Consider the following 23,760-nt stretch of genomic DNA (forward strand, 5'->3'; position numbering starts at 1 on the left):
CCTGACACTTACCCTGAAGGACAGGCACCACCTTCCCCGACGTGCATGAATACTTAATACTGTTAGACTGCATTTATGCAAAGAATGAAAATGGCACCAGACAAGATGAAGGTGGAGTGGGCGGGGGGTGGATAAGAGGGGGGTTAAAATGCATCAAAAGCGTGACACACTTTGCAAGGCAAACACGTAGTAAAATGACGGCCGACACACGGGAAGCCCTGCCGAGCGTCGTGTTGGTTTTTGTTTTTGTTTTATTTGAACTGCATTGTACACAACAAGACATTGTGAGCATGTTTCTCCCCTGTGATCAAAATTTATCAAATGTATGCAGATAATTAATCCAAGTGCTGACTATTCTGCAGAATGGGGTTTGAAATGGGGTTTTACATCCTAGATCTGCTTACAAGACAGTTTTATCTTAATGTGCTTAGTATTTGTGTTCTGCAAACTGTTACGTATTTGATCAACATTAAGTTGAGCCGAAGGTGTTCACATATTTTTCTTAAAGAAATGACACAATGGCCACTTTTTTTTCATTTACCAAGCACACAAGAAGAAGAAGAAGAAGAAGAATTTACTTTTATTGTCATTCTTTTTAACCATGCACACAGAACGAAATGTCGATATACCTGACCCGTACAGTTAAACGGTCGATGCAGCCGCAGCCAAACAGGGCGCAGCCATTTTAGTCATTAGGTGACCAAATCCCCCAATTCCAACCCTTAGTGCCGAGCGCCAAGCAGGGAGGCAATGAGTACCAATGTTGTAAATCTTAGGTATGACTCGGCCGAGGCTTGAACCAGTGACCTCCCAGTCTCGGAGCGGGCGCTCTACCATCTAGGCTACCGAGCTGGAACCTGTGTGATATGGTTTTTATTTAGTTTTTTTTTTATCCTGTCTTTTGTCTTGTCCTTTGTCTTGCATCTTTCTTGTCTTGGCTTTTGACTTGTATTTTGTCTTCTGTTTTGTCTTTTTGTTTTGCTTATTTTCCTGTCTTTGGATTATTTATTTTGTTTTTAACCTAAAATGCTTCAAGAAGGTTTATTTAGAATTTAGATATTGAGCAAATGTATAAACTGACAACTTAGTTCAAAATCCTAAATAATTATTACTCATTAAATAGTTGAGATTTTTATTTTAAATAAAAATAGCTGTATGGACAATAAAACACAACGCGTATCATAAAAAATAGTCAGTGGGCCACCATGGATTATAATTTGGACACCCCTGGGTTACAAAAAGGACCCTGAATTTTACCATGAAAATAAACGACCATAAAATAAAACTGAAACCTTCAGATTGTGCTGTAACCTGCATGCAGACTTTGTATAATTTCACAGGAACATTGAATTAACATAATTAACTTGTTGGCTCGACCCATTAACACACAGTCAAGTACAGAAGAGCAGGGTTTTATTGCTAAAGCTACACTGATAGCTTCAAATTAAGCAATCGGGTTTTTGTAAAATTACTTGGGGGATCAAAATGGTTCAAAACTGTACATATGAAAGGCGTTTAATTAATAAATTGTACAATATAAACAAACACTAAGCTTGGCTAAACACTCCACAAGGCTCCTGGCTGGTTCACAAAGATTTTTTAAAGCTGACTGAGTACTGTCAAGATGGTTAGTAATATATAATGTAAGGCACAATCGATAGGTCGAACGGGGGAATCACAATAGGTGAATAATAGCACAAAGCGAAAGAAAACAATTTCATTAAATATTTCCAGATTTTTGTTTTATTGACACTCTTTACTTATTCACTATCCACGGGGTGAGCTAACATCTTTTTTATTACTTGGTTACTATTTTTTATTTGTAATGAAAGGTCATTTTTTCTTACCCAGATCAACTTGGACTACACACTAAGAGCGCTCAAATACTTGTACACACTGTAATATGATTTTTGCTCACATTTTAAAAGCAATAAAGTGGTTAAAGATCGTTGTGTACAGCCTGCTTTACTCCTGGCAAACACATAATCGCATTGTATGGCAGTGCAATGGAAAAGCGGCAATGTGCAAAATAACAAGCGACTCGCAGTAAGTACAGTACACATGCTATATGACTTGATTGAGTCTGTCTTTACAGTATGTCCAGCTCCTCCAGGGACGTCAACTCAATTAGCCTGGGCCAGTCTGAGAATCAGCACCATAGATTCAATTTCTCCCTGCCTTGTTTACCAGAGAACCCGCGGAATAATATCTACACAATTTGTCCTTTCGGACAAATGATGATGGTATCGTGGTGGGAAACAGGAGATAGAAGCCTCTCCTGTTGTTGTTATATAGGGTAAGCGGCTGGACAAGATATAAAAAGGCCTTTTGTCAGGAGATAGGCATATCTCCCTTCATCTGGGTGAGCTTGTTTCCATAGTTACATCAATGTTGTTGAAGTGAGAAGATCAGGTATTCCAGTGAGTGATCCCATACTTGCGCTTTGCTCTACTGCTATTGATTTTCATCCCACGTTGGGGAGGAACAGCCTCCCGCCGACTGTCTGCCCGAGATTGTGGAAATAATAAAAGGCCAAAATGTTTTGGACAAATCAATTTCTCATGTATTTGGAATTAGGGGTTGTTTTTAACATGTACAAAAATAAATTATTCCAAAACAACTTAGTTTGTGTGTATTCTCTTTCTTATACTTTTTGACTTAAAATGACCATTAAATCTATTTCAATCACTTCACAAAAAGTAATACTGAACTTCAAAGATTTTGGTGATTTTTATGGGGCACGAATCAATTTATTCGTGCTAATGGCACTAAGTTTTCAAGAACATAGACTTACTGTCCAAGTCAAACAGTGGTTAAAAAAAATTCCAAGTACAAAACTGCCTAATATTAAATGGACTTAAAAGTAAAATACAAAATTATTTATAACTGATTCAATTATGTCCGGTAAATATCTCCAATTAAAGTAATGAATTTGAATTTTGCTTTTAAGTAAAAAGTAAGGGTGATACAGTTTTTGTACTTCCGTCACAATACAAATAATGCAGCCCGGGTTATTGTGCGATAGTATTGTTATCCATTCTGATATGTGCAAAAATCATAAATGCTGATGTATATATCTCTGGGCACAAAGTTAACATTATTCCCTTATATTTTCTCTTGATTTTGGGTGATCAATGGCCATCAAATTGGGAAAATTCCTTTAGATAGTTGTTTAGATCACGTGGTGACTGCAAGCTACATCCAGACGCTACTGGATAGAAGAATAGGTGTGGAAATGGAGTACCCATATCTGAAGATATGGATGAAATTAAAGAAAACGTGTTTCTAATTTTTGGGCTGATATTGGTCTGATGTAAATCCCAGATTCTAACACCCTTGTTTGGAGGGGAAAGTATTTTATCACAATTTAATCAATGGAATTGACTTAAACACCCTGGGCTCCAGAAAGGTATTTTTCTACTTACTAATGACAACTAAGTGATGATTGGTGAGATCATGGGGCCATTTAGAATTGCTTTTTGCTGGTTTTCCTTTTTTAGCATTGCGCTGCCGTTCTCTCTTCTACAGCAATGCATCACTGTGGTCAAATTATTTTGTAAAAGAGCTTGGAAAAACCAGCATTGTGAAATTGATTTAAAGTGTAGTAACCGGTGAAAATCCTCTAAATTTTTCCAAGTTTACTCAAGTAAAATACACATAATTGACTAAACAACAGCTTTGAAGTACTTTTTTCATTCCAACACTGGTGTCAAATGTCCTTTTAATATTCAAGGGCCACCCTACATAAGAGATTAATTGGTTCTGGGATTTAGTTCATATCTAGAAGTTTTTCACATCTCGAACGAATTTCCTCCACAAGAAAAAAATGAAACCAATAAGTCCGTGCCTGGCCTCCTAAAAGTTAACCCTAAATAGCTATGAAACACCTTCCTGATCACTGAAACCACATTAAAATAGTAACTGGACATGAAAAAACAGTAATTAGACAAATAACATGATAATAACAAAAAGATATATAATTATTAGCAGTTAACATGGGGAAATTGGTGGTTGCAAACATGTGTATATGTGATGGAGTGAAGTGAGAGACGTACAGAAGGAGTGAGGGAGCACGAGAGAGCGCATATCCACAAAAACAACACAAGTGCGCAGGATCACGTTTGTATGACGGAAAATACATGAGCTATTTGGGACGAGCTGATGCTGGTGGTAAGCGATCACTATCTAGTGGTAGAGTCTGGAAATTCATGAAACTTTTTTTTTTCTTGTATATCGTGCAAGACTTTTACTTTACATCGTATCTTTATTTTAACTACAGTAGCTCCTGTGTAGAGCACTGCACGCTGTGGGCCTCAAAGGGCCCCTAAACTGTAGCTTGTGAACCCCTGATATGTGTTCTGTATTTTCCAATTTAGAGAATGTGTTTTTGAAAAGCGTTTGTACAGGAAATAGGTTCTGAGGTAATCTCGATTAGTGTGCAATTCAAATAGATGAAAATTGGTAACAGCTACCATACATACATTGCTAACTCTGATTTCCATTGATTCATATCCCAACTGTGGCAGATAAGAGCAAAACATCCGAATGGTGTCACTTAATTCGAGCTGCGTAAATCCAGACAAGTCGACACCACCCGGGCCTCCTAATGCTTGTCGTGAGCATAAACCACCCAAACCGACGGCAGCCGCGTCTCAAATGAATCACTGTCGCCAGCAGTCGATCATCGCCTGCGTTGTTAGTCGCATGCTTAGACGTTCATGAGAAATCTCCTCCACGGAGCTCCGCTTGCAGTATGCTAATGCATTTGAAACGCGAGCTAATCACTGATGCGCGGTTAGCCACATGCTTGCATTTTGCTGCCCGCCTTGTGTGTTGGAGGGTGGGGGGGATACGAAAACACAGGCGCAACACATGATGGCTCTTTACGAGGCTGGGGCCTGCATGGGAGAGAGGGGGCCCACAGACGATGCTAAAAAGACGGTAATGACAGCCATTCACCGCAATCCAATTATGCAAAAGGGAGTCTAAACAATTCCATCATCCCCTAAATTAGATTGTCCTAACGAGATAAAGGCAACAATTAATCCTGAATTAATTTCTACAGCTCATTTTCTCCCAGAAAACACTCTAATATGCAAATGCAAATGAGCGGCACAGAGGCATCCTCCTGCACCTTCACTTGCAGGCTTTATTTTTTTCTATACGTCTTTGGAAACATATTAAGATGGTTTCATAGTTGTTTTATGCTTGGGTCGTAAATTCAGCTCAGTTTAAGGTGTTGATGTTGGACCATAAACACCTCCCTGCATGCTCAGAAAACAAAGCAGCAAAAGCCGTCATCATCATTATCATTTTCACACTCTTAATTATCTTGCTGCCAGCTGTCTGGCATCGGCATAATCGCGCAATCGGATACGTTTTCTTCACCTCTGAAGCAAACAAATGCTTGTTGCGTGTAGTGAAATAATTCTTTAAAATTTGTATAACACGGTGGTTCTCAAATAGGGGTGCGAGATTGCATTTTAGGGAAAGTTTTATTTTTTTCAATTTTTCAAAAAATCAAGTGCAATAGCACCTCCTCTACACTAGAGAGCAGTGGCGCTCTCATTGGCAGTGTTTTATTTCCATTTGACCTCCACGCCGTGCATATAGCAAAGAGTATATGCATTGAGTAAATACGAAGTGGAAAAAACCCTCAAGTGACCCAATGAAAAAAATAACTAACCCGGATCAGGAGACCTAGTCCTTGGGGAGCACGAGAGGATTTCTTCTTCTGAAAATAATTGAAAAGCACTGGTACAAAAAACGTTCTTAGTGCCAATTTAATGATGAATAAAACTTGGCTTAATTTATTTGTAAACCTGACTGGACTTCCTGGTGAGAGGACGAAAACCGTTTGCACTTGCAAAGCTGAAGCCCCGACCCCTGTTGTCATGGTGACAACAACCGCATCAATAGTCCAGCAGTATATAAGATGGAGGCGAGGGTGACCATTCAAACAAAAATGTTACGGTGAAAAAAAATGCTCCTTATTTTGGCAGCAACGATTTGCTAAACGCACCAACACGATGGAGAATATTAACTCATTGGTAATTTGAAGGGAAAAAAACACTTTTTCGCTCGCTATGTAATTATGGGTGTCTTTACGAAGCGGCTTTGGGCCTTCAAGCGTTGTATTTCATTGATCCGCAGTCAGTCTACTGCTACCACCTGGGCTTCCCCCCCTCTGCCCGTACCCAAATGCTGTTGAAAGAAACAACCAGGCTGTCAGTTGCCAGGCAATATTCACAACCACTGGCCCACATCAGCTAATTACCTGCAGAAATCACGTATTGACAGATGAGCCCATGCATATTGATCGGCCTCAACTGCCACGTTTTAAATCACCGAGCTCTAATGAATCATTTCCCATTTGGGAGAGAGAAGCCGAGGATAAAAAAGCAAAACGAAAGAAGCGTAGGTGTGCCCGGCTTGACATCACGCCGCCCTACCTGAATTGCGAGACTGGCGCACGCACAGATGACTGCTGCCTTGACTTTAAATGATTTCCCAAACAGTTTTTTTCCAATAAGGCACAGAATATTTAGTGTTCCTCCCCATAATTATGCGCTATGTAGCAAAAAATCCAAGTACTGGGAGACTTGAGAATTTTAGGCTCAATGTTGTTCAACCTGGCTGTTTTTTTCTGCGAGGTCATTGAATGATCACAACACTTTCAAAATGGTGAATCCCATTAACGCAACATGTGAGGCAGCTCAGAAACAGATTGTAGTCAACAGTGATTTCAGATCACTCATTCATGCTTGCAGAAATTGGACATTTGCAGTTGCTAAGGGATTTATGACTGTTTTGGCGGAATTGTGTGCATCGACCTTCAAAAGCTGCTTGGGGTGAGCTGGACAGCCTAACAACAGTAGCTGAGAGACGGGCACTGGAAAAGCTGCGGTCAATCATGGACAATCCATCGCATCCACTACACAGCATTATCTCCAGACAGAAGAGCAGTTTCAGCGACAGACTGACTTACAGATTTACACCCCACCATTTTAATATTTTTTTTTTTTTAGTTTCTTTTTACATGATAGTGTAATCAAGGAAATTAATCATCTTGAAGCCCCTACGTGTGTGTGAAGTATTTCCATTTATGGGGCTTCATTTTGCCCTGACGACCTGGAAGAAACCCCAGCAGACACGGGGAGAACATGCAACCCATGCACTGGTAGCTGAAACTAAACTCTGGACCTCCGCACTGCTGTACTGCGGGCTAACCACTCATCCGCTATGCCACCTTTGTGGCTTTTTGCCTGTGTTTTTTCTTCGCGTGTGTCACAGTTGGTATAATTTCGTCCGGCTCGCCTCCCGTTAGCTTCTGGGTTGCCGAGGGCTTTTCTGTTTTGTTTGCTCCCGGTTGGCTCTAGTTGCCGGTCAACTATATGTTGTTTGGCCTGGTGGCCTGGGTTTTGCTCAGTCCCTTGGTAGTTGTTGCTGGATTTTGTAGTTGATTCCTGGTCAGCCTGACTCCTCACTGGATGTTTTTTTTTCGCCAAGGCTGTAGCTGCCTTCCGTTGATCGGTTAGCCCTTAGTTGGCAGCTCTCTCTGTGTTATTTTTGCCTGTTAACCCATTTTTGACTGCTCGACAATTTTGTACCATTACTGCATCAATCTGCGACACAAACAACACTACCAAAATGTGGCTTAAAACACTCTTAACCTATTTGAAAAATTAACATGTAAAACAATATCGCAACTGTCTCGCTAGAGTGTTGGTGTTCCTCCCATGACTTCACAGCTCAGAATGACAGAAACAAGACATGTTGTCTTTAAAATGCATTATCTCCAAAAACAAATAGACTATACCAATGAAATATATGAATAGTTTATGAAAAAAAACGTACTGTCTCCTTATATCTTGCATGTTTAAAAATCCAGGAATACTTTTTTTCCGTTGCCCTTCCCTGTTTTTTTTCACGGGACAAAACGGCACGCACAGTAAATACAAAGCTCTTCACACTGCGGACTCGGAATGACCCCCTCAACCCCGGTATGTCTCTGATGCTTCTCCCAAGGTCCCTCGTTCCAAGGCCCCTGTTGATGCAGCGCGGCGGTAGCAGCGCTCGCCCTGTAATTCACCGGCCTGCTAGATCGCCTGCCAGAAGCTATTGATTTTTGTTTCCCCAATCTCCAGGAGAGAGGGAAAGAAAAGATTAAAAACACTTTGTCAGTTTGGTGGGGAATAAGAATTCTGCGCGGGGGGATACCTAGGAGGGCGGCGGGGTCAGGGCCGAGCTACTGTATGTCTTTATGGCTTTAACTATTTCCGCACCGGAGACGTCTCTGTCTGGAGTTTTGCAGTGCCGGGACAAGTGGACGGTGAATAAAATGGTGAAGCAGCAGGTGTTGCCTCGGGCAGGCCAGGTCATTCCATGGAAACGTCAACTTGCTCATCTTGGCGCATTTGTTTGCATCGACGCTCATACTCTTTGGAGCGTAAATTATTGAAGGATTCCATTTTTAAATTGCTAACGGTCTTTGAATAAGTTCTTAGTGCATAAAAGTACATTCTCCTTTTCACCTGTTAAGCATGTGGGCTGACGACCAATAAAACATTTTTTATTGGTACTGTTTGCTGTTCTCTCTTTAAAACAGAAGGGCTGCTACAAAATTTGATTTAGATACACTATGTATCTGAAGCTTGTTTTTTTTCATTCGGATGTAAAAAAAATATATAATATATTTATATATATATATATATATATAGCCCTTCAAGTTAAACGGTAACAATTTCGGTAATATTAAAAATAGAAAAAGGGGAAAAAGTAGGAAAAAACACACACACAAAAATTTTTGGACCATGGCCAAACCAAATGCCCAAACAAGTTAATGTCATGGTCACCGTGGCGACCAGTCTGCCCCGCCCCCTGGGCACCAGCTGAAGCAGATCAGCTAATTGCGTGGCTGCTATTTAAGGTTGGGTGGTGGGTATTGCGGGGGTTGGCTCATTACATCTTTTCTGTTCTGTTATGCCTTGTCCTGTTTAGTTTAAGTCGGAGGAAACCTGTACCTGACCATTCTGAGTGTAAGAATGTTTTTGTTCTGTTTTGTCCCGGGGTTTTTTGGACAACTTTTATTTTGGTAAATAAAAGCTTTGATCGTACGCAATTGAGTTCTCCCTTCCTGCCTCCTGGCTCCGTTCTGGTCCGGTCACCCCTTCCACCTCCTGACAGAATGAGCCAACCAGAAGTGAACTCAGCGAACGATCCCAGCGCGATTTGGGGAGAGTTGGAGGACGCCGTTTGGCAAGCACCCATTGAGGTAACCGTCCCTGCCCGTTCGAACCACGGCCCCGCCCGTCATGGCCAATGCTGTGCCTCGAATGGGGTCCCGGGAGGATTTGACGCCTGCCAGTCCGACTCGGCGGCCTGCCAGGCCGACTCCACGGCCTGTCAGGCCGACTCCGCTGCCTGCCAGTCCGACTCCGCTGCATGCCAGTCCGACTCCGACTCCGCTGCATGCCAGTCCGACTCCGACTCCGCTGCATGCCAGTCCGACTCCGCTGCCTCCCAGTCCGACTCCGCCTGTCCTGTTTTCGCCTGTCCTGTTCGACTCCCCTGCCTGTCCTGTTCGACTCCCCTGCCTGTCCTGTTCGACTCCCCTGCCTGTCCTGTTCGACTCCCCTGCCTGTCCTGTTTGACTCCCCTGCCTGTCCTGTTTGACTCCCCTGCCTGTCCTGTTCGACTCCCCGGCCTGTCCTGTTCGACTCTCCGGCCTGCCTGTTCGACTCTCGGCCTGTCCTGTTCGACTCTCCGGCCTGCCCGTTCGACTCTCCGGCCTGCCCGTTCGACTCCACGGCCTGCCCGTTCGACTCCCCGGCCTGCCCGTTCGACTCCCCGGCCTGCCCGTTCGACTCCCCGGCCTGCCCGTTCGACTCTCCGGCCTGCCAGTCCGACTCTCCGGCCTTCCAGTCCGACTCCCCGGCCTGCCAGTCCTGATTTCGCCTGTCCTGTCTTGCCAGTCCTGATTTCGCCTGTCCTGTCTTGCCAGTCCTGATTCCGCCTGTCCTGTCTTGCCAGTCCTGATTCCGCCTGTCCTGTCTGATTCGATTCACCTGTTTGCCGGTTCTGAGTCGACTCTCCTGTTTTTGCCGGTTCTGATTCTGCCTGTCCTGTCTTGCCGGTTCTGATTCTGCCTGTCCTGTCTGATTCTGCCTGTCCTGTTTGCCTGTTCTGAGTTGACTCTCCTGATTTTGCCGGTTCTGATTCGACTCTCCTGTTTTTGTCGGTTCTGAGTCGACTCTCCTGTTTTTGCCGGTTCTGATTCTGCCTGTCCTGTTTTTGCCGGTTCTGATTCTGCCTGTCCTGTCTGATTCTGCCTGTCCTGTCTGATTTTGCCTGTCCTGTCTGATTCGACTCTCCTGATTTTGCCGGTTCTGATTCTGCCTGTCCTGAGTCTGACTCTCCTGTTTCCGCCTGTCCTGAGTCCGACTCTCCTGTTTTGCCTGTCCTGAGTCCGACTCTCCTGTTTCCGCCTGTCCTGAGTCCCTTGTTTACCTGTCCTGTTTGCCGGTTCTGATTCTGCCTGTCCTGATTTTGCCGGTTCTGATTCTGCCTGTCCGACTCCCTGGTTTACCTGTCCTGTTTTCGCCGGTTCTGCCTGTCTGTTTTCGCCTGTCCAGTTTGCCCGCCGGACCCCCCTTGCCGAGCGCCGATTCCTATCCGCCCGACGCAGATGGCGCCTGCCTCTCCCCGTTCCTGCGTGTTCGGAGGAGGGAGCGGGGTTGCCCCAATCGTGAGCGTCGAACCATTCCGGGGCGCGAGGTAGTAATTTTTTCTTTTGGGACCTCGGGAGCTGTCCCTTAAAGGGGGGCTCTGTCATGGTCGCCATGGCGACCGGTCTGCCCCGCCCCCTGGGCACCAGCTAAAGCAGATCAGCTAATTGCGTGGCTGCTATTTAAGGTTGGGTGGTGGGTATTGCAGGGGTTGGCTCATTACATCTTTTCTGTTCTGCTATGCCTTGTCCTGTTTAGTTTAAGTCGGAGGAAACCTGTACCTAACCATTCTGAGTGTAAGAATGTTTTTGTTCTGTTTTGTCCTGGAGTTTTTTGGACAACTTTTATTTTGGTAAATGAAATGAAATGAAATGAAAAATGAAATGAAATAAATAAAAGCTTTGATCGTACGCAATTGAGTTCTCCCTTCCTGCCTTCTGCCTCCGTTCTGGTCCGGTCACCCCTTCCACCTCCTGACAGTTAAGCACCTCGGCACCCAAGTTGGTCATGCTTTCATCCCTCCAGATGAAACTGAATGAAAATAAGCGATTACTTAAAATGTGCCGAATTGTTCTGTACAAACTCTATTTTAATTGAGGGAATTGGTATTTGTGTTCGATAGTGGTATCAGTGACTAATCAATAGTTCTCAATCTGTGATCGGTCTGAATAAAACAGTTCACACTGAACATCCCTAAAATGTACTTTTAGCATCTGACTGTTACAGGACATAAATGAATGCTTTTTGATTATCTGAGTTTTCAGATATTTTTGTTGACTTTCATCTGCTAAATGAGATGATAAATTCAAAACTATGCAGTTCAAATCCCTCGCTTCCCAAGTTTATGTTTTGGGGAAACGCAACACCACTCTGCTGCCTTTCCGTTCTGTGTAATGTGATTGTAATTCCAATACAGGCTGCGTTACGCTCGGGAGACTCTTACACGGGGCTGAACTTAACATTCAGCTAAATGCAACGAGCGGTTCCCCCCTCGACATTAGGCTTCGGTAATGGTAGCTTTCAGGGCCACTCCATGTTCAGAAATAAAATATTCATACATTGCCTAGGACAGTCTTAGAAGGGAGTCTGTTTGAAATGTGAATTCATGGTTCCAGCAGACATTTCTTCAATATTTGATGGACCATCAGAGCTCTGTGTCTAATACCCCTTCCAAATACTCTCCTACTGCTCTGCTTCTATAGCTCATGTTTGAGTCCCTGAAAACATGCACAAAAACAGCCTCTAGGTTATTTGCGCCTTGATGATGCAAGAGGTCCTTTAAAAAAACAGAAAGAAACAAGTTTAGCTTTTATGAGTTGAACACCATAAAAAAATCGAGTGTCAGCAATCAGAATGTAATCGTGCTTAAACCTTTCCTTAAGTTATCGAAATAATCTTAGAGATAACGTGTACTTGTGTGATCCTTCTACGAGTGACTCTATTAAAAGAAGAGTACATTAAAAAAAAGTTCCCGCAGTAAAAAGAAACACAAGTATCGCATGAATACAGATACCAAAATGATACGGAATCATAAGTCCTTTGCTGAAGAAAAAGCCTTTAAAATGTCTCATGTTACGTTTTGGAGATGATGGACCTATGTGGGGAGCAGAAGCTGGAGGCAGGGGTGCTTAAAATGAGGGATTACATTTAAAAAGCAAAATAAGATACAGATTGACAAACAAACATGGGTTCACAAAAAACACCAAAAGGTCCAAACAAAACAAAACCTGAATAAGTAAAAACCAGAAAAGAATACGGAAATTGAAAATGGAGAATGCAAGGAGCAAATTAACATAGAAAAAAAACAAAAATGTAAATGAAAGGAAAATTACCAGATGATGTGTGCTGTTCAGAATGTCCTTATAAGATGAGGATGATTAAGGACAGGTGTGTGGATATTGGACACACATGTGCCCAGTTCCTTACAGACTCAGTGCCCTATGTTAGAAAGAGGTGCACCAAACCCTAAGGTCACGAATGAAAAAGAGGTGACAAAGTTTTCAATAAAAATATGAAAGCCACAAGTGATGCAATGCTACTCAAAACTTCGTAACAAAGGTTTTTCCCCAGTGATTTAGGATTTAACCAGTACCATCTGTTTCGTGTGTGTTAGCAAACCGCTACTCAAAAACACCTTCTGGAGAGGGATAGGCGCCGCAAGGGTGTGCTTGCCCAAGACACACAACAGGAAGTGGTGTCCCGACGACCCAGACGATTAATAGATCCGTGACAGTGAACTGTGAACATAGGAAGTTTGCAATTGCTCAATTATCTTGATGCAACACTAGTAGTTAATTGTTGCTATAGTGACAACAGATGATCCTAGTTGGGAAACTGTAGTTGGGTTGCTTGGTTACCGTTTCCTCTGGTGTGTCTTGGGCAAGCCTAGCCTTGTGGCACCCACCCCTCTCCAGGCCAGCAAATGTTTCCACCCATTCTCGAGCCGAGGACCTTTTGTGTTTTAGGCGAATATGCTAAGCAGGACTCTTTCTATAGCATTTTCGTTCGCTTGCCCCTCCATCATGTGGTCATAACTCATGACACACATGACTTAATGCAAAGGTGCAGCATAGATCATAAGACTTTGCTTTTTCTCGGGCTGTTTCTTCTGTTGTAAATGATAGATTAACAATATTGATATCATTGAGAGAAGGATTAAGACACATTTTTTTTAAATTATGGCACCTTTTCAGACAAGTGCAGTGAGGTTTGAGTCTGGTGAGGCACACTCAGATATACCAAGATTCTGAACCTGCATCGTATTCATCATTTGATTGACAAAGCAAAAAAAGCAGTGGGTAAAAGGTTTTACTGTCTTACCTTAACTGAGAAATTAAATGTATGAGCTTCTCCTTTTGAACGAAAGCACCACTAATCCCCCAGAAGGTCTTCATTGATTTGAAAAGCGCTATATAAATGCAGACCATTTACCATTTAAAGTTCATGCAACGAGAAAAATACTGGGTGTCCTGACTTGATGTTACCTTGCTAATACTATCACTAGTTCCATTGTTATTGTCAAAATCCTTGGTCTCACTATCGCCCTATGCCATGAGGCAAGATAATTGTGTGCCTCGCTTTCCATCTGCAAAAATCTCAGCACAGTAATACGTTACATACTAGTTGCCCAAATAATATTCATAATGTGAAGATTTAGCAATTTGAAAAGGAAAATCCAAAATGTTAAATTGAAATGAAAAAGAACGTGAACACACCTGAATATGATTATTTATATTAGATTTATACTTTTATATTTTCATGATGACAGGTGAAGCACAGTCTCACCTGCCTCCTGTGAGAGCACGTCACTGCATGTTTTTATTTAGCTTGTTTTCTTGTTACCTTTTACTAATGTATATTTTACTTTCTTTATGATTCAGGTCTCTTGTTGTTTCTTATTTTCGAATGTGGGGGCTTCTGCTCTGCTAGGATGTGGCTGGGGCATGGCTTTAAACACCTTGCTTGTTATTTGCCCATCCTTATCAGTGTGGATGAGCCATCCCCAGCTTTTCTGGACCGCTTATCCTCAGTAGGGACACAGGGCTGCTGGAGCCCATCCCAGCCATCTTTATGAAGTGGGCAGGGGACTCCCAATTTTACCTTTATTTATGTGGTTGTGTGTGTGTGTGTGTGTGTGTGTGTGTGTGTGTGTGTGTGTGTGTACAATTAAAAGCACATTTTTAAACTAACACTCATTTTGCTAAATAACAGGAATCTGTGACGTGGCTTGTTTTAAAAATGGGGTGTCATTATTATCACTCTGTACTTATCACATAGGAATGAGTGGAGAGGTGTTGTAAAAGGATAGTTAGATGTTTGGACGTGTTCTAATGGATGGGCAGGGCACCTGTATGATGCGGCAGGGGTAAACCAGTGAAAGCTGTCGGGCCCTGCTGTTGAACAGAAGAGCGTGTTGTGTCACCCTGACCTGAGTGACATGGCCGCTTTCGCGTGTCCCGTTTCATCTGGAGGGACGAAAGCATGACCAACTTGGGTGCTGTGGTGCTTAACTTGTTTGGGTGTTTGGGCATTTGGTTTGGCCATGGTCCAAAAAATGTTGTGTGTGTTTTTTGCTGATTTTTCCCGTTTTTTATTTTCTTTGCTTTTGTGTATGTGTTTGTCTTGTTGTCGGTAACCCCTCTCGAGGGATATGACCAAGGTAGATAGATAGATAGACTTACAATATTTTATTACATTTCAATAAAGATTGTTATTATAATATAATTTCACAACTTTTCTACACCTAAGAACATCAAACTTTTACAGTTTATTTAAAAAACACTATTCTATTAAATAGAATCATGGAAATTTAATAAAATACCATTATTATGAAAATTGTGATTTTTTTTTTTGTAGACGTACACATTGTAAGAGATGATGATAACAATTTAAATTGAAATATTTTATATAATGTAAATACATCCTATCCTATTTAAAAAACAAATAGCCACGTGTGAAGAGCTGTACAGGATTTTGAACTTTTTTTTTCACACTGTCACCATCACCTGTGCCACAAACAGCTTTGCTAAAAGTAAGATACGTGGGGAAAAAATGATAAGGGCGCTTTGAACTGTTGGGCATTTTATCGATTTTTGTCGACAACGTTGATTAATCGTTGCATCCCTACTTTATATAAGGACACTCGTACCCTTAGCCAAGATTCAGCCAAAATTGTAAAGCTTACATGACAATGGAACACACAGTGTCATCACCTATTGTAAACAATTTTCCCTTTAAGTAAATCACAGAAGTCACAAAATGTTTTGCCAAAGTAGGCTAAGGTCCACAGTCTCGGAGGGGTGGAAAGTCTGTTGAAAAGCAGGAGGCCTGTTTGTTTTGGTAGCTACACCTCGAATATCTTCTTCGTCCAATCTCTTGTGCGGCAAAGCCGGTCGCTGAGCGTGCTAAATCAGCTTGATTGCATGCCAGCGTGGAGATGAAAGGCACGGAGGTGGCTGCGGTAATCCAAAGAGAGCGGGTGGTCTGCTCCGAGGCATATCGTTTTATTCTCTCATGCATATTCACTTTTAAGCCTCCGAGTATGCAGATTAGTCATGTCTGAACAGTGTACCCCCCAAACCCCCTTTTTTATTCCTTCTCACTGTATCCTGCTGGGCAAAATGTCTAGCACACGTGTGTGTTTGTTTCTTAAGTTTTGAGGCACGCTGGTTTGGACGTGCACGCGTGAATAAATGTTTGGCCGAGTGTGTGTGTCTTCAGGATATGTGTGTCGGTATGTGTTTGCCAGACACATGGCTTTGTCCTATCCTGGCAGCACGCTCCGCTCACCAGATGTTCTCCTTTTTTATCATCCTCCACTTGCTCTTCATTCTTTGAGGTTTAGGGAATCTGTGTCACTCATATTCTACTTGCTCTATTGTCTTCCCCTCTGTTTGGCGAATGGGGAGAAGAAGAAGAAGAAAAAAAACCTGCAAGATTCCGAAAGCTTTGTTTATCAGGGAAATTAAGGTTTTATGTCGGTTGTAATCACCAGCAAGCAAATAAACGAAAGGCGTTTTCATTCCGGCTTTGAATTATTCATTGCCTAAGGTGTTGTTTGGTTGCTTGCAAAGCATGGATCGCGTGTTCGACAACATACATGCACAGACGTTATAACTGAAAACATCAACAGGGGCTGGAAATTATTAATAAGCTCCCTTTATCACCATACTAAAGTTTGGAAAGAACCAGATCTTTTGACAGAAATGGAAAATTACAAACACATGGATTCAAAAATATGACGCCAAGGTTGAAACAGAAATGAAAGGAAACGTACAGATGTTGCCTTTACATTTTTGGTGGGCTACCGTGAAAGCTGCTCCACCTCCCACCAAGTTTCATGAAAATTGTCTTTCTAGGTGCAGCGAATGCCTGTATCCTCACTATCTGAGTGAAATACGGTATTGATACGTTTTTTGGTTTTGTTTTTTACAAGAAAGAAAAATAGTTCAAAAAAATATACTGTACATAGCTTACGCCCATTGCATGTCTGATTTAAATGTGAGACAATGAAATGATCATAAAAAACGTTGTACATTTTCTTAATGCTGTTGTTTACTGCAAACATAATCTTATTTATACAATTATTGTTCCATTTTCAGATAATTTTGGTAATTCAAAAATAATTTTCATTAATTAAATTTTTAACTTCTTTGTTGAGTAAAACATAAAAATCAAAATGTTTTTTGTCACTCTATATATTTTGAAGATATGGATGTGTGCACTAATGGGTGTGTGTCTATACGTGCCCAGTGATTGGCTAGCAATCAGTCCAGTGTGTTTCCTGCTCACTGCCCGATGTCAGCCATGATGGGATTCAGCACCCCCGTGATCTTAATTTGGATAAGCCATTCGGAAAATGAATGAATAGATTAATAAATGAACGAATAATACTAATTAAACACTAAATAAATGCATAATAATTATGATACCATAAGTTGCAAGCAGAAAGCAGAAAGCAGATGGTTAATCATTTTGTTTATAATTTTCCCCAAAACCTTAAAGTCGCAGTGTGTAACATTTGCTAGATGGCACTGTGTTGTCTGGTGCGGGCCAGTGCCACAGAGAACAGCATGGCAGCTGGATGCCTTAAATCAAAGTGTTGATTCCACTGTGTAAAATAATTACAAATTCCCTGACCTATGATTTTCTTTTATGAAAATTATCATTCGTTCAATATTTCATGCATTTTTGACTCGTATTTAAATCAATTTGTTTTTACTGAAAGGAAGATTTTGGGGACCACTAAGATGCATTAAATATTACACACTGCCCATTTAACATAAAACAAGAAAAACAATATTTAAAATGAAAATTGAGGTCAGTTTCAAACACCTCAGAACTTAAACACCTGCCAGAGTCCAATGACGTGCCGTATGGCTAAACTGGAAAGTCCAGAGCTGGAATTTTGAGGTGTATTTATTCAGTTTTTGTGATACAGGCCAAGTAACGTGACAGAGGTTTAAAAATGTTCTTTTGATTTGCTGATACTACTCTACTCACTATCGCCCCCTGACATGAGGCACACAGTTCTCCCACCGCCCTCCCTATCAAGTGAGGCAAGTGAGTCTTGGCGGCCACTTGCTCTTAGTATTTGAACAGTAAATGTGAAATTCTGTGATTTAAAAAAAGAAAATATGAAAACTTTGAACACAAAGTGGGTTGCATCATTTGAGATGTTTCCCTAAAAGGTTGAAAGTTACACTTATCTTGATATTAAGTATGAGTTAACAATGCACAATTGAGTTCATAATGCCCTTATGCTTTACACTGCACCTATGATCTTTTATCTTACTTTTTGCAAAGCTGTTGGGGCAGAACACATTAATTAGAGGATTGGGCGCTGGAGGCAGTGTCTGATAGTGACTTTGTGCTTGCCTCGCTTTGTTTTTTTAAAATAAATATTTTTAAGTGTAGAAAGAAAAGGGTAAAAGTAAGATGACGCTTCAAATACAGTCAAACCAGGCCAATAAAAGCCAACCCAAATCCCAAGAAAGATGAACAACGAATATATCATTTGAGCCTAAGAAATGCATGTGTTTGTACATGCATCATGGACAAGCTGATGAAAACTGCAAACTAGACGCAGGCCAGGAGACTGCAGACACAAAACTGGAAGCTTTTGGCAGAAATGATACTAATGGGGAGCCAGGCAGACAATACAGCAACCCAAAAACTTCTGACAAAAAACAAATGAAAAGCCACAATTGCCTCCCTAAAAGGAGGCAGGGGCAAACAAGGAATGCAGGCTATAACGGCAACAGGTAAACTTACCTCATATAGCACTTTGGGTTCAAAGTACTAAACACTGAGAAAACATTCACAAGGCCACCAGCAACAGGGAAAGCAACGTTTTAATTTCTCTAAGGAGTAATGGGCTGTAGCCAATCACTGTTTACTTCAATCGGCATCTGTTTTGGAGCTGCCTCGTATGTTGTGTTAACGGAATTCTCCATGTGGAAATAGATGTGTTACTTCAATTATGTCACAGCTTAAGAGGAAAAGAGCTAGACAGTAAACTTTGACAATAAATTTCTTAAATCCCCCTGCACGTGGAATACTTTGCATATCAAAATAATTGTGAGTAGTGGAACTGAGCAAGCGTGTGGGTAAGATAGTACTCGGGTGGTTTGGACACATGGAGAGGATGGATGAGGAGCAAATGTTGAAGAGGACCAGAAGTAAATGGAAGGAGACCAAAAGGAAGGCCGCGATTGACGTGGATGGATGGTGTTATGAGTGCACTGCAGGAAAAGAGATCTAAATATAGAGGATGCTAGAGCTTTTGTTGGTGATAGGAATGAGTGGAGAGGTGTTGTAAAAGGATAGTGGGATGTTTGGACGTGTTCTCAGGGATGGGCAGGGCACCTGTATGATGCGACAGGGGTAAACCAGTGAAAGCTGTTGGGTGATGCTGTTGAACAGAAGTGTTTTGTGTCACCCTGACCGGAGTGACCTGGCCGCTTTGTTGTGTCCCGTTTCATCTGGAGGGACGAGGGCATGGACGGCTTGGGTGCCGAGGTGCCTGACTTGTTTGGGTGTTTGGGCATTTGGGTTGGCCATGGTCCAAAACATTTTGTGTGTGTTTTTTGCTCATTTTCCCCTTTATTGTCTTTGTTTTTGTATGTGTTTGTCTTGCCGTTGGTCACCTCTCTTGAGGGATATGACCAGGGTAGATTTACAGATAGTAACAGGAAACATTCTGTGCCTATTCAAAAAAAATCTATAAAAAACTTCAACACAGCATATATAACCATAGAATATAGAATATATTATTCATTAAATATTCCCATGATGACAGGTGAGGCACAGCTTCTCCTGCCTCCACTGAATTCTCGTGACTGTGCTCAACTATTGTGTTGGACGATGTAATCGGACCAAAGTTGGCTCACATTGGAAAAGCAAAAATCGGCAGTTATGCAAGTTGTCGGTCTTAGGTAAGGCGCTGCCTCTTGCCTGAGGACACTCAAACAGAGCAGATGAGCGAAGGGGCGGGCAAAGTTGTGAATAAACTATCGCGTTTAATCACAAGTTACGAGCAGCCTGCGGTTTGTTGTGCACATCAGCGTGTGATCAGCAGGCCGGATGCAAAGGGCTGCGGCGTCGCTCCGTAGTCACGCCCCTGGGAGATTAAATCAAGCTGTCACCTGGTCAGCGCCTCCACGCTGTCAAATAAAGGAACGTTTATAATTACGAGGGGGGATTCAGATTTATTCGTCGCAAAGTGAAGGCTGCCGATCGACAGGAGGGACAGCTCTCCTCCATCTGTCGCTGTCGACGCCGCACGCGGCTGACACGGGGATTCATTTGTCTTGTCGTCTTTGACAGTCGGATTTTCCCGGCGCACTCCCACAAGGAGCCGCGCGGGATTTTCGGAGGCAGACGAAAAAAGGAAGGAAAAAAAACCCACTCTCCTTATGAATGCAAATGAGTCTGAGAAAAAAATAACAGAGCAGCTAGCGGGCTCCCAGGCTCCAGCATCCGTCACATGTCCCCCCACCAGGCGCAACCCACGCCTTGCCAAGAGGGCTTAGGGCTAACAGGGGCCCCGCAGCAATAACATACACACTCAGAAAATTCCCTGGCTGGCACACACCACCCGTGCCACCAATGACTTTTATTTTAGGAAGAAAAGTACATGAAAATTCCTATGCAAAGAATGGCATGTGGATTTAGTTTCATTATACGGTTATCACCAAATTATGACTTTCTCAACCTATGCCTATGGCTGTTTTTTTCCCAGCAGATGCTCATTTCTTTCCAGTAGATGCCCAAATGCAACTCGGCCACCCTCCCGATCTTCCTATCCAAACACAAAACCCACCTTTTCAGAAAAGCTTATCTATCCACCTAATCCTTTTTTATTGTATACAGCAATGTACAACAACTAGATACTGTCTCAGGAGTAGCCATTGTAATGGATTTACGAACAGTTAACTGGAGCCGGTCCCATTCGGAAGTCAAATATTACCTCCTCAACCTTGTTTTGACAGCTATAGTACTTCAGCCATCACTATCTTTCAAATTTAGCTAAAATTGCATTATTAATTAACTGGTTTAAGGGAAACTAAGTTGCTGTATATAATCGCATGTAAGTGTAATTTAGAACTGTAAAATACAATACTGAAATCATGGGGTGGGCTTATATGCGCCTCAAACAAAATTAACACAAGGGGGCATATGAGAGGCATTGACATCAAGTCAGGCAGATGGTTCAGCACCGCCAAGCTCAATCCTCGTAACTCGGACTCACCAACTCAGGTGCTTTGCCTGGCCCTTGTGTCTCAGCCTCCATCTTGTGTCCACAATGTTGTCATGCTCCCTCTCTTCTTCCTGTTCAATCAATCTGCTCCGTCCTGATGTATTTGGGATGGACAACATCCCATATTATTGGGATATAGTGTATTTTATTGCTGTTTTTTCCCCAAATAAAGGGTCCCAAGAAAGTGAGTGATAAGGGGAAGTAAAAGTGGAAAATAATGACGACAATGATCCAGTCAAAGAAGAGTTATGTGAAATGATATATAGGTGTTTTGCAATGGAAGTGCTGCCTAAGGGTACAGTTAATGGTTTAAAAATCCATCCATCCATCCATTATCTGCACCGCTTATCCTCAGTGTTTTACTTCATTTCTTTATTGCCAGTATATTAAGTCTTATTATCGACACATGTAAACAATGATTAGCCTTTAGACTCGTTTTAATAATAATTTGCGTACATATTTCTTTTAGTATTTGGCTATTTTAAAGCAGTTTTAGGGCTGGGCTTTTGGTCGGTGTAAGTAACCTTTTTATTTATATTTCTTAGCATACATCAACACAAAATTGACAAACTGCATTTTACTTTTGACATTAGATCAATTGATTTATTCATGCCACTTACCAAATTTATTGAAGTAACGTGCTTGTTTCCACCTTGCTCCTAAAGAGTTTCCCATTGCTGTATCCCGTGTGAGTTCGTACGTTGCTTGCCAGAAGCATGGCCTTTCACTATACACAATATGTATGAATAGGATAGAATAGAATAGAATATACCTTTATTGTCATTGTTACAACATGGGATATATTGTGACAATATATACAATTATGGATAAAGATGTTGTATTTTCTCTGTGTTGAGAGGAATTAAAATGAAAACATCCCGGAGAAATCAAACAATGGGCTTGTTAGAGAGTTAACCGGCATTGGCGAGTATCATTCGACTCTGTACTTTAAGTACCTCAAGTACTTTGAAGCATAAACGAAGAAAAATTCAGTCATATCTCTATATATGAGAACCTCTAAACTACATTTTGATACAAGATATGTATTATGATAAAAAAAAATAAAAAAAAATCTTGCTCCACATACAACTGAAAATCCAAGTTAAGAGCATTTCCTGAGGATATCACGAAATACTGCTTGACACCTAAAATCACTCAATGGACATGCAAAAGCTCTTTTTAATGACATTTGTCTTATGCATTTCCGTGACATCTTAAAGGGGAGGCTGAGACAAAGACTTTTCGAAAATAAAAGTGTTGCAAGCTAAGCTAAAATGGCAAAAGAAAGCAATGAATAAAAACGGAAATGTGTGCTTGTTCATTTAAAGTTCCAGTAACTTTAACTTTAAGTGTACAGTAAGTGCTTTTGAATCGTCAACAGTTTCCTGCACACCACCCTCCCATTACTCCTGCACCACGCACACACCTCTAATAAACGTGCATTTTATTTTATTGATATCATCTTATTTCATTTATTACTGTATTTTAATGTTTAGTTATTATTCGAATGAGTTTTTAGTGATCAGGAAGATTTGTTTAATAGATATTTAAGGTTAACTTGGATGCTTTTGGGAGGCCAAAAAGCATCCATCTGCAACGGATTTCCGTTTTCGTAAATGTTTTGTATTGCTTATTTATGGTGTCTATAACGGTTTAATGTCGCCAAGCATGGTTGTTTATTTGCATTTATTTTCACTTATGGTATATTCTGTTTTAAGACCTATTATTTTAGTAGCCTAGTTTTTAACTATTTCATATAGAGAAAATGTGCTAGTTCCACGAGCAATTTGAGCTACAATTACGATCCTGGAACAAATTAAGCCCGTATAAAGAGGTACCACTGTATCTTGAATTGGGCGACAGCGCTCAAGAGGTCAGATCAATCCAATGGGTAGATATGAATGAGTAATCTGTAAATGTAAGTACTAACCCAACCATTTCTCAGGGTCGGATCAAAGTGCACATCATCGGAATACCGATTTCAATCCAATTCGATTCCAATTTAATCTGTACTATTGCTGGCAAGTAAATATAGTAACTTCAGTGGTACAACGTTATTTCAAAGAGTCATAGTTACTTAAAATTGTGCCAAACTTCAGTTACGTGAAATCAGCGTTATTACTTAGAACAGTGCAAACTATGACGTACACGTACGCGTGCTCGTGCGTGCCTGAGAGAGGATGCGTCACTTGTATCACTTGACATTTGGCTCCCCTTTTATCCGGTTTCAAGGATAGTAAGTCAGATGCAATGTGACAGGTCAACCCCTTCATATCAGTCATCCTTCACCCTGACCCAGCCTCAGCTGCACTGAGACACATGCATCCACGCTGCACTAAAAATAAGCTTTAGCAACAAGACACGGGACTGTCCAACCCCTGAACACACGCCGATCTGCTTAGTCAAACAAAAAAAGAGCGACGCGCCATGAAATCTCCATCCTAACAAGCACGTTCCCACCCGCCGGCTCACTCGTTTCTTTGACCAGCATTCTAGAAAAAACCTATCTCTCCGATGAAGGTCAGTAGTCTGTCATGTCTGCGTTTACAGCAGCAAAATGGAAGAAGGATCCACCGTTTTCTAGGGTAAAGTGCAATATAATAATTTTACCATGAAATAGTCACATCTGTGATGTACTACCTTGTATTTGTGAAATGATGTTTTTTGCTGTGGCCATGGTGTCATAGAGACGACGTACCTCAGAGCTCTATAATGCTGGATTTACAACGGAGGCCCACTGTTATCCCATTTTTTGGGGGAGACTGTCTACTT

The 23,760-nt window shown here is 41.6% G+C and overlaps 1 protein-coding gene and 1 long non-coding RNA gene across 3 annotated transcripts in view; both read right to left on the reverse strand.

Moving 5' to 3' along the window:
- Positions 1-23,760, reverse strand: part of dpp6b (dipeptidyl-peptidase 6b) — a 697,001-nt gene that overhangs the window by 308,541 nt on the left and 364,700 nt on the right. The gene's annotated exons all lie outside the window — the stretch shown is intronic.
- On the reverse strand, positions 12,668-21,712 carry LOC148374557 (uncharacterized). Its single transcript, XR_015852966.1, has 3 exons — positions 21,609-21,712; positions 20,980-21,082; positions 12,668-12,692 (listed from the first exon to the last, which is right to left on the reverse strand). It is a non-coding gene; the product is annotated as an uncharacterized LOC148374557 (long non-coding RNA).

The sequence above is a fragment of the Urocampus carinirostris genome, chromosome 1 (assembly GCF_059441175.1).
Source record: "Urocampus carinirostris isolate Australia breed hairy pipefish chromosome 1, RoL_Ucar_1.0, whole genome shotgun sequence".
In the NCBI taxonomy this organism is placed as follows: Eukaryota; Metazoa; Chordata; class Actinopteri; order Syngnathiformes; family Syngnathidae; genus Urocampus; species Urocampus carinirostris.